This window comes from Macaca mulatta, chromosome 19 (assembly GCF_049350105.2).
Source record: "Macaca mulatta isolate MMU2019108-1 chromosome 19, T2T-MMU8v2.0, whole genome shotgun sequence".
In the NCBI taxonomy this organism is placed as follows: domain Eukaryota; kingdom Metazoa; phylum Chordata; class Mammalia; order Primates; family Cercopithecidae; genus Macaca; species Macaca mulatta.
Genome location: NC_133424.1, coordinates 3,911,750 through 3,925,000, shown reverse-complemented (window position 1 = coordinate 3,925,000; position 13,251 = coordinate 3,911,750).

Below are 13,251 nucleotides of genomic sequence, written 5' to 3'. Positions count from 1 at the left end.
AGTGAGCCGAGATCACGTCACTGCACTCCAGCCTGGTGGCAGAGTGAGACTCCATCTCAAAAAAACAACAACAACAACAAAAAATATGTCCAGGTGAGTACGGGAGCTCACGTCTGTAATCAAAGTAATCAAAGTAGTTTGGGAGGCCAAGGCGGGAGGATCACTTGAGGTCAGGAGTTCGAGACCAGCCTGGCCAACATGGCAAAACCCTGTCTCTACTAAAAATACAAAAAATAGTTGGGCATGGATGGCACGCTCCTGTAGTCCCAGCTACTTGGGAGGCTGGGGCAAGAGAATCACTTGAGCCCAGAAGGTGGAGGCTGCAGTGAGCCGAGATCATAACACAGCGCTTCAGCCTCAGCATCAGAATGAAACCCTGTCTCCAAAAACAAAACAAAACTCTCTCTCTCTCTATACACACACACACACACACACACACACACATACACACACACATATACATATATGTATATGTGTATACACATACATATATATACACGTATGTATATACATGTACATATACACACATAAAATATATATTAATATACATATATACATGTGTATTTTATGCATAATATACATATACACATACATATACATATAAAATATACATATATGTATATTTTATGTATAATATATAAATTATATAATTTATATATTGTTATTTATATAATATAATTTATAAAAAATTATAATATAGGCCGGGCGCGGTGGCTCAAGCCTGTAATCCCAGCACTTTGGGAGGCCGAGACGGGCGAATCACGAGGTCAGGAGATTGAGACCATCCTGGCTAACACGGTGAAACCCCATCTCCACTAAAAAATACAAAAAACTAGCCGGGCGAGGTGGCGGGCGCCTGTAGTCCCAGCTACTCAGGAGGCTGAGGCAGGAGAATGGCGTAAACCTGGGAGGCGGAGCTTGCAGTGAGCTGAGATCCGGCCACTGCACTCCAGCCTGGATGACAGAGCCAGACTCCGTCTCAAAAAAAAAAAAAAAATTTATAATATATAAATATTATACATAAAATATACATATATGTAGATATACACATAAATATAAAATATATTTTTTTATACACCTGAGCCTGTTGGATGGTGAAAAATTCTGCGAGAAAAATTAAGCAGAGATGTTATTGGGGGAGGTTCAAGGTTGTTGCTCTAAATGGATCAACAAAGATCGCACAGACAAGTGATATTCGGGATCAGGAGAAGTCAGGCAAATTGGGTGTAAAAGGGACTTTAGGAGTGGACCTCACTGGTCAAGGAGAACTTCCCAAGGAGGGCCGTGAGGCCACCCTGTCCTGATCCCTCTGGGACTTCAGGGCCCTAGGGGTAGGCTGGCGGCTGGCGGCTGGTAGCTTGGTAAAAATGTTGCTGCTTCCTAGATACTCAGAGCCAGAGCGTTTGGGTGAAGATTCCCCACCCCCACTGAGAGTCTGTAGAAAATTCTAGAAAGTTCTGGATCAAAACTCTCCTCCCCAAGAGATACATGTAATTCGGGGGCCTCTGGTCCCTTTACAGATAGGGCAAGGCTCGGAGAGGGCGAGTGACATGCCCAGGGTCACAGAGCCATTGGCAGCCACCGTCCCCACCTCCTCCCGGACACCTGGGCTCAGTGACAGCCGTTGACGCAGCTTCAACCGCCCAGCACGAATGTGCGGTTTTCTCCACTGTTGATTCATAACGAATGACAGATGGGAAGAACGATAGGGGCCCCCGTCTGGTCACTGAGGCTAGCAGGTGCCGTCTGCCCATCCAGTCACCCACCTTCCCGCCCCCAACCGGATGGCGGCAACGAGGGGCACTCCCACCCGGGTCAGGGGAAGAAATGCAGAAATAGGTCGTGGCCGTGCAGACTTTCCAGGGCGGCTGAAACAGAAATGATCGGCAAAACTGGGAGACAAGGCTGAGCCACAGGCACCACACGGTGAGCCCAGGGGGCCACTCTCCTAGCATCTCCCTGCTGGCATTTTTGGACAGGACGCCAGCACCCGCCATCTTCACAGCCTGGACCAGAGTGGCAGACCCTGTGTGGCTCCCACTGGCTTCAGAATAAATGAGCCAGCTGCCTGGATCCAGGGCCCAGGCTCTGCCCACTTCTCCGGCTTCTGAACAGAGCTCCCTCGCAGTTCCCTAAAACAGGCAGAGCTACTTCCTCGCCACATGCTGGCCGCTGTACTGAGCATTTGTTGTGTATTATTAGTTCAGCTGGGAACACCAGGGTGAGCTTGTGTGTGTAGAAAATATTTCTTTCAGAAAACACATAACACCTGAATGTATCACCTAATAAATTGTTGTGAAGCCAGTATCCACAGGATCCACTGAGGCCAAGACTAAGGACATTATCAGGCCCGGCGCGGATCACGTCTGTCATCCCAGCACTTTGGGGGCCGAGGCAGGCAGATCACCTGAGGTCAGGAGTTCAAGACCAGCCTGGACCATATGGTGAAACTCCGTCTCTACTAAAAATACAAAAGTTAGCCAGGTGTGGTCGTGAGAACCCATAATCCCAGCTACTCGGGAGGCTGGGGCAGGAGAATCGCTTGAGCCTGGGAGGTGGAGGTTGCAGTGAGCCAAGATTGCGCCACTGCACTCCAGCCTGGGCGACAGAGTGAGACTCCGTCTCAAAAAAAAAAAAAAAAAAAAAAAAAAAGACAGCCCCACAAAGACCCCTAGTGTTTTCCCCATAGTGATCTCCACCTTCCCAGCAGTAACTACCCTTCTGACTTCTATGATATTAATATTTATTTCCAGGTTTGGGGGATATTTTTTGCTAATAAGATTTATTTCAGCTGGGCATGTTGGCTCACGCCTATAATCCGAGCACTTTTCGAGGCTGAAGTGGGAGGACTGCTTGAACCTGGAAGTTCAAGACCAGCCTGGGCAACATAGTGAGACCGTATTTCTCTTTCTTCTATTTTCTTTCTTTCTTTCCTTCCTTCCTTCCTTCCTGGGATTACAGGCATGCACCACCACACCCAGCTAATTTTTGTATTTTTAGTAGAGATGGGGTTTCACCAGGGCAACATAGTGAGACCATATTTCTCTTTCTTCTATTTTTTCTTTCTTTCCTTCCTTCCTTCCTTCCTGGGATTACAGGCATGCACCACCACACCCAGCTAATTTTTGTATTTTTAGTAGAGATGGGGTTTCGCCATGTTGGCGAGGCTGGTCTTGAACTCCTGACCTCAGGTGATCCACCCACCTTGGCCTCCCAAAGTGCTGGGATTACAGGCGTGAGCCACCACGCCCGGCCAATAGTATTTTTGTTGTTGTTTAGCTGTGATTTGTTACAGATGCCCTTTATCAGGTTGAGGAAGTTCCTTTCTACTCCTATTTTGCTTATAATTTTTATCATGAATGAATGTTGAATTGTATCCAATTCATTTTCTTTATCTATTGATACAATCATGTGGTTTTTCTTTACTCTGTTAATATGGCAAGTTATATTGACTGATTTTCCAATGTTAAGCTTGTCTTGTATTCCTGGGATAAATGCCACCTGGTGGTGAGGTAGTTTTCTTTTTATAGATCACTGGATTTCATTATTTCATTTGCTAATACTGTGTTAAGGATTTTAGTGTCTATGTTTTTGAGTATACTGATCTGTAATTTCCTTGTACTGTCTTTAATTTTGGTATCAGGATAATACTGGCCTCATAAAATGAGTTGGGAAGTATTCCATCCTGTTTTCTGAAACAGATTGTGAAGACTTTGATGTTACTTTTTCTTTAAATGTTTGATAGGATTCACCACTAAAACCATTCAGGTCTAAAGTTTTATTCTTTTTTTTTTGGACAGAATCTTGCTCTGTCGCCCAGGCTGGAGTGCAGTGGCACAATCTCGGCTCACTGCAAGCTCCACCTTCCGGGTTCACGCCATTCTCCTGCCTCAGCCTCCCGAGTAGCGGGGACTACAGGCACCCACCACCATGCCCAGCTAATTTGTTTTGTATTTTTATTTTTTTTTAATTAATTTATTTTTTGAGACGGAGTCTCGCTCTGTCACCCAGGCTGGAGTGCAGTGGCCGGATCTCAGCTCACTGCAAGTTCCACCTCCCGGGTTCACGCCATTCTCCTGCCTCAGCCTCCCATGTAGCTGGGACTACAGGCGCCCGCCACCACCCCCGGCTAATTTTTTGTATTTTTAGTAGAGACGGGGTTTTACCGTGTTAGCCAGGATGGTCTCGATCTCCTGACCTTGTGATCCACCCGCCTCAGCCTCCCAAAGTGCTGGGATTACAGGCGTGAGCCACCGTGCCTGGACTAAAGACTTTTCAAATACTAATCATTCTGTTATGGATTTCTAGTTTGATTCTCTTGGTTATAGATTTCTAGTTTGATGCTCTTATGGTCAAAGAACATGCTTTGAATGATTTCAATTTTATTTATTTATTTATTTGAGATGGAGTCTTGCTCTGTTGCCAGGCTGGAGTGCAGTGGTGCAATCTCAGCTCACTGCAACCTTTGCCTCCTGGGTTCAGGCTATTCTTGTGCCTCAGCCTCCCGAGTAGCTGGGATTACAGGCGTGAGCCACCGTGCCCGGCCTGATTTCAGTTATTTAAAATTTGATAAGATTTGCTTTGTGACCCAGAATATGGCCTATCTTGAGGAATATCCCATGTGCTCTTGGAAAGAACATACAGGCCAGGCGCTGTGGCTCACGGCCGTAATCCCAGCGCTTTGGGAGGCTGAGGCAGCAGGACTGCTTGAGCCTAAGAGATTGAAACCAGCCCAGGGAACTTGGTAAGACCCCATCTCCTCAAAAAATTGAAAAATTAGCCAGGTGTGGTGGCACACACCCATAGCCCCCAGCGACTCGGGAGGTGGGGCAGGAGGATCGTCTGAGCTCAGGAATTAGAAGAGGCAGTGAGCCACCGCACACTCCAACCTGCGAGACAAAACAAGATCCTTCTTTTTAGAGAAAAAGACAAGAAAAGAATGTATATTCTGCTGTTCCTCAGTGGGGTGTTCTATACAAATGTCAGTTAGGTCAGTGTGGTTGACGGTGGTATTCAGATCTTCTGTATTCTTGCTGATTTTCAGTCTGCTTCTCCTATTGGTTACTGAGAGAGAAATGTTGAAGTCTGGAAACATAATTGTGGATTTGTCTATTTCTCCCTTTTTTTTTTTTTTTTTTTTTCTTTTGAGAGGGAACCTCGCTCTGTCACTCAGGCTAGAGTGCAGTGGCGTAATCTCAGCTCACTGCAACCTCCGCCTCTTGGGTTCAAGTGATTCTCCTGCCTCAGCCTCCTGAGTAGCTAGGATTACAGTCACCCGCCATTACATCCAGCTAATTTTTTGTATTTTTAGTAAAGACGGGGTTTCACCATGTAGGCCAGGCTGGTCATGAACTCCTGACCTCATGATTCGCCCGCCTCGGCCTCTCAATATTTCTTCCTTTAATTCCATCCATTCTTGCTTCATATAGTTTATAAATACACATTTAGGATTAATATGTCCTGCCGGGCACAGTAGCACACGCCTGTAATCCCAGTACTTTGGGAGGCCGAGGTGGGCGGATCACTCGAGCTCAGGAGTTTGAGACCAGCCTGGGCAATATGGTGAGGCCCCGTCTCTACCAAAAATACAAAATATTAGCCGGCCATGGTGGCATGCACTTCTGGTCCCAGCTACTCAGGAGGCTGAGGTGGGAGGATCACTTGAGCCCGAGAGGTGGAGGTTGCAGTGAGCCAGGATCATACCACTGCATGCCAGCCGGGGGTGACAAAGCAAGACCTCGTCTCAAAAAAAGAAAAAACAAAAAAGAAAGATTAATATGTCCTTTTGGTTAATTCATCCTGTTACTGTTTATTATGTAATGTTCCTTTCTTGCTTTTCTTTATTTTATTTTTTTTTATTTTTTATTTATTTATTTTTTTTGAGACGGAGTCTTGCTCTGTCGCCCAGGCTGGAGTGCAGTGGCCAGATCTCAGCTCACTGCAAGCTCCGCCTCCCGGGTTTACGCCATTCTCCTGCCTCAGCCTCCCGAGTAGCTGGGACTACAGGCGCCCGCCACCTCGCCGGGCTAGTTTTTTGTATTTTTTAGTAGAGACGGGGTTTCACCGTGTTAGCCAGGATGGTCTCGATCTCCTGACCTTGTGATCCGCCCATCTCGGCCTTGCAAAGTGCTGGGATTACAGGCTTGAGCCACCGCGCCTGGCCTCTTGCTTTTCTTTATAGATTTACAATCAACTTTTTAAATCCTAAAAATCGGCCAGGCATGGTGGCTCATGCCTGTAATCCCAGCTTTGGGAGGCCGAGGCGGGCAGATCATGAGGTCAGCAGTTTGAGAGCAGCCTGGCCAACATGGTGAAACCCTGTCTCTACTAAAAATACAAAAAATCAGCTGGGCATGGTGGCGGGCACCTGTAATCCCAGCTACTCAGGCGGCTGAGGCAGGAGAATCACTTGAACCCAGGAGGCAGAGGTTGAGGTGAGCAAAGATTGCACCATTGTGCTCCAGCCTGGGCAACAGAACAAGACTCCATCTCAAAAAAAAAAAAAAAGAAAAAAGAAAAAAAAAAAACTTCAAAATTATAGTGAATTTTTGCCAGTTTTGAACATTACGCACACAGAATTACATAAAATGAGTTTGCCTGGGTGTGGTGGCTTATGCCTGTAATCCCAGCACTTTGGGAGGCTGAGGCAGGTGGATCATGAGGTCAGGAGATCAAGACCATCCTAGCTAACACGGTGAAACCCCGTCTCTACTAAAAATACAAAAAAATTGGCCAGGCACGGTGGCTCAAGCCTGTGATCCCAGCACTTTGGGAGGCCGAGACGGGCGGATCACGAGGTCAGGAGATCGAGACCATCCTGGCTAACACAGTGAAACCTCATCTCTACTAAAAAACACAAAAAACTAGCCGGGCGAGGTGGCGGGCGCTTGTAGTCCCAGCTACTCGGGAGGCTGAGGCAAGAGAATGGCATGAACCCGGGAGGTGGAGCTTGCAGTGAGCTGAGATGGCCCCACTGCACTCCAGCCTGGGCAACAGAGCAAGACTCCGTCTCAGTAAATAAATAAATATAAATAAATAAATAGAGTTCAGGTGCGTCTGGCTTCTATCATTCCACGTGATGTTTGTGTAATGAACTCATATTTTGCACATGGTTGTGGTTCATTAATCCTGATTGTCATAGACTATTCCTCTACATAATTGTCATAGACTCTTCCTCTACATAATGGATGAATAAACTACAATCTATTCATCCATTCTACTGTTGATGGGCATTTGGTTAAATTTCAGTTTAGGACTGTCATGAATAGGGCAGCTATGGACATTTAGTACATGTCTGTCTTTTGTGATTACATGTGTGGCTTTCTATAGGTAAATACCCAATGGTAGAATTGCTGGGTTATAAAGTATTTCCTAGATATTAACTATCTTTTGCCAAAGTGCATGCACTAATTTACACTTCCAATAATTCCAAGATTTTTCTTTTTTTTTTTGAGACGGAGTCTCGCTCTGACAGTCCCAGCCTGGTTAGCCGGCAAGCAGCTCCAGCACCCCCTGCAGAATCCATCGGGCCTGGAGCAAACTGAAAACACAGGACCCTGTTTAAAAATTCCGAGGAGGCCGGGTGCAGTGGCTCATGCCTGTCATCCCAGCACTTGGGGAGGCCGAGGTGGGTGGATCACTTGAGGTCAGGAGTTCGAGACCAGCCTGGTCAACAAGGTGAAACTCCGTCTCTACCAAAAATACAAAAATTAGCCGGGCATGGTGGCAGGAGCCTGTAGTCCCAGCTACTCGGGAGGCTGAGGCAGGAGAATCGCTTGAACCCGGGAGGCAGAGGTTTCAGTGAGCCAAGCTCGTGCCACTGCACTCCAGCCTGGGTGACAGAGTGAGACTTTAAAAAAAAAAAAGGCAGCCGGGCACGGCGGCTCACGCCTGTAATCCCAGCACTTTGGGAGGCTGAGGCGGGCGGATCACAAGGTCAGGAGATGGAGACCATCCTGGCTAACACTGTGAAACCTGGTCTCTATTAAAAATACAAAAAATTAGCCAGGCGTGGTGGCGGGCATCTGTAGTCCCAGCTACTCAGCAGGCTGAGGTGGGAGAATGGTGTGAACCCGGGAGGTGGAGGTTGTCAAGTTGTAGGAAGGGCCAGCCAGCCGTCAGGGCAAGCTGCCTCAGGCAAGATGCTCACCTCTGTGCCTCAGTTTTCCTTTTAGGATGGACAGGGGGCTAGGGGCAGGCAAGGAGCTGTCTGGGGCGACTCCTACTGGCCACTGGGGGCACAACACGCACCTGCAATATCCATGCCTGGCCCAGTTCCCCCCAGCACTTAATGGCCCTTAGCTGACTCCCGCAAGTCTGCTTCTGCCACCTGGTCCACCCCTATCATTGCCACCTGCACCAGCCTAGTCCCCTGGCTCCCGCCCTTGCCCGTCTGTCCTCCCAGCAGCAGCCACCAGAGGCCGCCTGTGAGCATCTGTCAGGTCCTGTCCCTGCTCTGCCCGAACCCCTCCAGGGCTCCCACCTTCCTCCGAGTGTAAAAGCCCAACCCCCTCCCCTCCCCGCTCCCTCTCCCCCCCTCCCTCCACTCCAACAACACGGGCCTCCTCGCTGCTCCTCCAACACACCAGGTGTGGTCCTGCCCCAGGGTCTTTGCACAAGCTGTGCCTCTGCCTGGCTCACCCTCAGGCCGCACGCAGCGTGGCTCCTTCCCTTCCTGTCTCCCAGGATGCTGCTCACGCACCACTTTCTCAGGCTTTTCCTGTACAGCCCACCAGGAACAGCCCGCCAGAAGCAGCCACCATTGGCTAGGGGCTGTGGCTCACGCCTGTAATTCCACACTTTGGGAAGCCAAGGCGGGTAGATCACCAGAGGTCAGGAATTCGAGACCAGCCTGGCCAACATGCTGAAACCCCGTCTCTACTAAAAATACGAAAATTAGCCGGGCGTGGTGGCGGGCGCCTGTAGTCTCAGCTACTCGGGAGGCTGAGGCAGGAGAATCGCTTGAGCCCAGGAGGCAGAGGTTGAAGCGAGCTGAGATCGCACCACTGCACTCCAGCCTGGGTGACAGAGCTAGACTCCATCTCAAAAAAAAAAAAAAAAAAGAAACAGCCACCATCTCCCCGTCCTGTCCCACTTCCCTGCTTCATTTCTCTTCCTAGATGAAGTCGTGCTGGTAAGTGCCACTTTCTCTGCTGTACTGTCGTGTCTAGGGCAGTGTCCGGCACAGCAAGGGTCCTCGAGGCCTGACGGACAGGCCTGTCGGACTCAATGAAACTGAAAGAGGATGTGGGAAAATCGCACCCTTGTGCACAGCTGGCAGGATGTGACATGGCACAGCTGCTGTGGGGAACAGTCGGGCGGCTCCCCAAAATATTAAAATAGAGGTCGGACCCGGTGGCCAATGCCTGTAATCCCAGCACTTTGAGAGGCTGAGGCGGGTGGATCACGAGATCAAGATAGAGACCATCCTGGCCAACATGGTGAAACCCTATCTCTACTAAAAATACAAAAATTAGCGGTCATGGTGGCAGGCGCCTGTAGTCCAGCTAGTCGGGAGGCTGAGGCAGGAGAATTGCTTAAACCTGGGAGGTGGAGGCTGCAGTGAGCCGAGATCGCACCACTACATTTCAGCCTGGCGACAGAGCGAGACTCCTCAAGGTACATCCAAAAGAAAAAAAAGGACCAGAGGACCCAGCAATGCTACCTCTGGATGCACACCTACAAGGACTGAGAGGAGGGACTCAAACAGAAGCTTGCACACGCAGGTGAGCAGTGGCACAACTGCCAACAGCCACAAGGTGGAAACGCCCCAGGTGTCCATCAACGACAGACAGATCAACACAGCGTGGCCCATGCACACAGTGGAATATCACTGAGTCATGAAAAGGAAGGGAATCCGGGCCGGGCACGGTGGCTCATGACTGTAATCCCAGCACTTTGGGAGGCCGAGGCGGGCAGATCATAAGGTCAGGAGATCGAGACCATCCTGGCTAACATGGTGAAACCCCGTCTCTACTAAAAAAATACAAAAAAATTAGCCGGTGAAGGTGGCAGGCGCCTGTAGTCCCAGCTACTCGGGAGGCTGAGGCAGGAGAATGGCACGAACCCGGGAGGTGGAGCTTGCAGTGAGCTGAGATCGCGCCACTGCACTCCAGCCTGGGGGATTGAGTGAGACTCCGTCTCAAAAAAAAGAAAAAAAAGAAAAGAAAAGAAAAGCAAGGGAATCCGGACCCAGGCTTCAGTGTGGATGCACCTTGAGGACATCACGCTCAGTGAGAGACGCCAGAGACACAGGACACATCCCGCGTGGTTCCACTCCTAGGAGGTCCATAAAAGCCGTTAGATTCACAGACACGGAAAGGAGGATGGGGGGCGCCAGGAGCTGGGGAGCGGGACGGGGAATGAGTCTTTCGTGGGGACAGAGTTTCAATTTGGGAAGATAAAGTTCTGGAGAGGATGATGGTGATGGCTGCATGACCGTGTGCATACACTTAATGCCACTGAGCTGTGCACTCAGAAATGTGTTATCTGCGGCCGGGCGCAGTGGCTCATGCCTGTGATCCCAGCACTTTGGGAGGCCGAGGCGGGCGGGTCACAAGGTCAGGAGCTCAAGACCAGCCTGACCAATAAGGTGAAACCCAGTCTCTACTAAAAAACAGAAAAAAATTAGCCGGGCGTGGTGGCACACACCTGTAAACCCAGCGACTCAGGAGGCCGAGGCAGGAGAATTGCTCCAACTGAGGAGGCGGAGGTTGCGGTGAGCTGAGATCGCGCCACTGCACTCCAGCCTGGGTGGCAGAGGGAGACTCCACCTCAAAAAAAAAGAAAAAAGAAAAGAAATTTGTTATCTGTATTTTACAATTAATTTTTTTTTTCAAATGGAAAAAATAACTGAAGGAAGGCTGCAGAAGTACCACATTCGCAGCTTAAAGAAATGGAGGCCCAGAGGGCATGACTTCCCCACAGGCGCCCTGGAGGTTGAGGGGCAGGCCGGCCTGGGACCTGGGCTCCTCCCCGTCTCACTTCCGCGTCCCCAGCCCCCAAACAAGGCGGCGTTTCCCAAGCGGGTTGCTCTGGCCTGGTGCTAGTGAAATGAACTTGAAGCCAAGGGTCAAACACGATGATGGGGAGGGGCCCCGGGACACTGTGCGGGGACGGTGTCCCCACTCAGGGCAGGCAATGGCCTAGGCAACTCCAGGGCTCCTGGGGGCCAGGCCTCTGCTCACTCCCACAGCCCCCTTCAAAGGGCAACAGGAAATAAACCAGAAGGGGCCGCCAGCATTTAGGAACAAAATTTATTCCAATTTAAAACAGAGTTCATTTCAGGAGAAAGATATGAAAAGTCGACTTCCATCGGTGTCTGGATTAAGGGTCAGGGCCGGTGGCTGTGGGAGGTGACACTGAGCCGCCTCTCAGCCCCTCCTCCCATCCCTCAACGCGCACAACACATGCATTTCAAATGGTAAAAGGCTTAAAAACAGCTTGTATAGAATATTTTTTTAAATAGATTAAGGTTGAAATTGTCTGAAATCAGGACTGTGTAATATACAAGTATCACCGGGTCCCGTCCACCAGGCCAGCCGCAGGATCCGCTGCCACCACTGGGGACATTGGCACGGGGATGCCCCTCTGTGGAAGCCGGGAGACCCAGGGTGTGGGTCTTGCAGTGGCCGGGGGCTGCTGCCGCCTGGGCGTGACATGGTCGGAGAAGGTGGTCGGCACTCACGAGAAAGCGTTGGCAGGTGAGATTCACCAAGGTAAAAACACACACCCCACATGTGGCAAGGGTTGGGGTCAGCTGTCCCTGCCCCTGGGTGCCACTGGCACGAGAACCACCGCCTGGGACTCTCCTGGAGCAGGCACCCCTGCCCCGGGCCTGCGACACCCACCTCCGCTTTTTTGGGGTGCCAGGGGATCAGGCACTCAGACCCAGAGGACCCAGGCCAAGACGTTTTGGCGGCCCCAGCCCGGCTCTGGGATGCTTGGCACGGCCCCCTCCCTGGGAAGGGCTAATACGTAGCCCGGCAGCGCCCCGGCCGCGTGCTGGACGACTCCACCCTCAGGCCACGGCCAGGTCACCTTGTGCGATTTGGGCCCTCAGAGATGCCACAAGCACAGGCCCCCCACAGGACTCTGCTGCTGGAAAAGGTTGCCGCGGCCCTGCCAGGGGTGGCCCCATCTGCTCCCCCAAGGCATCGCCGGGTCCCAACACTCGCCACGGGGCTTCTGGAGCCAACCCTCTTAGGTGGACACCTGGCACAAAAAAAGGATGCTTCTGGGTGAGGCGGAAGAAAAGTGGCGTGGGGAAGCCGGGGGGGTCCCGCCGGCCCCGTCTCCCCGTGGGGCTGATCACCAGAAATGTAGCTGCCCTGACCTGCACACATCTACCCTGCCCCCTCCACGGGGCTCCCCGCTTTTCTCCCCCGGAAGCCAGCAGACAGCCCTGCGGGCAAGGAGGCCAAGGCAGGCCTGACAGTGGCGGGCGGGCGGGCAGGAACTGCTGGTCGGGGTGGCCGTATTTTGGGGTGTCTTTCGTCATCTGTCGAAGCAGCCGTGCAGGGTCCCGGAGTGGCGGCGGGCAAAGGCAGTATGGGCGATCCATCCCTGGGACAGCTGTGCGAAGCCCAGATCCATAGGGCGTGGTAGTGTTCAGTCAACAGCGGATGAAAAAGCCACCTCCCCAAACACAGTCCCCTCGAGCCAGTCTTGGTGCCTCAGTGCCTAAGGGGGCCCGGGAGTGGCCCCCGGGGCTGTGGCTCAGTGCGGCGTGGCCTGACGGGCCGTGGCCGTGGCCAGCCAGGCCTGGAAGCCGTCCAGGCCGGTGCCTGCCGCCACCTTCCACGCACCCCTGGCCAAAGTGCGAGTGCTGGCTTCCGCTCCCCCGGGGCAGGGCTCGGGAGCGGGCACAAGTGCTCAGGACAAGGCCACACACAGAGCAGCCGGCCACGTCCCTCTCTCTGCCTCTCGGGTACACACCTGAGAATATTCTATAAAAGTCCTCACCCCACCCTCACTGTTTCCAAATTGGTGACAACACAAAGCAGAACAAAACGAAAATAAATGCCCCCATCCAAGTGGCGTTTCTCCCAGTGTCACCGGGGAGCCATCCCTCCAGCTGCCAAGCCCATGTGGGCTCCGGTGGGGTGCGCTCCAGCCAGGGCAGGGTCCCCGGGCAGCCCCAAGAGGCCAGTGTTGGCCCTGGAGGCACAGCCCAGAGGAGCCCCCGTGGCTCCAGCCCGGGGACCCTTCCCAGCCTCTGCAGAGAGACGGGGGACCCTGCCATGACAGAGG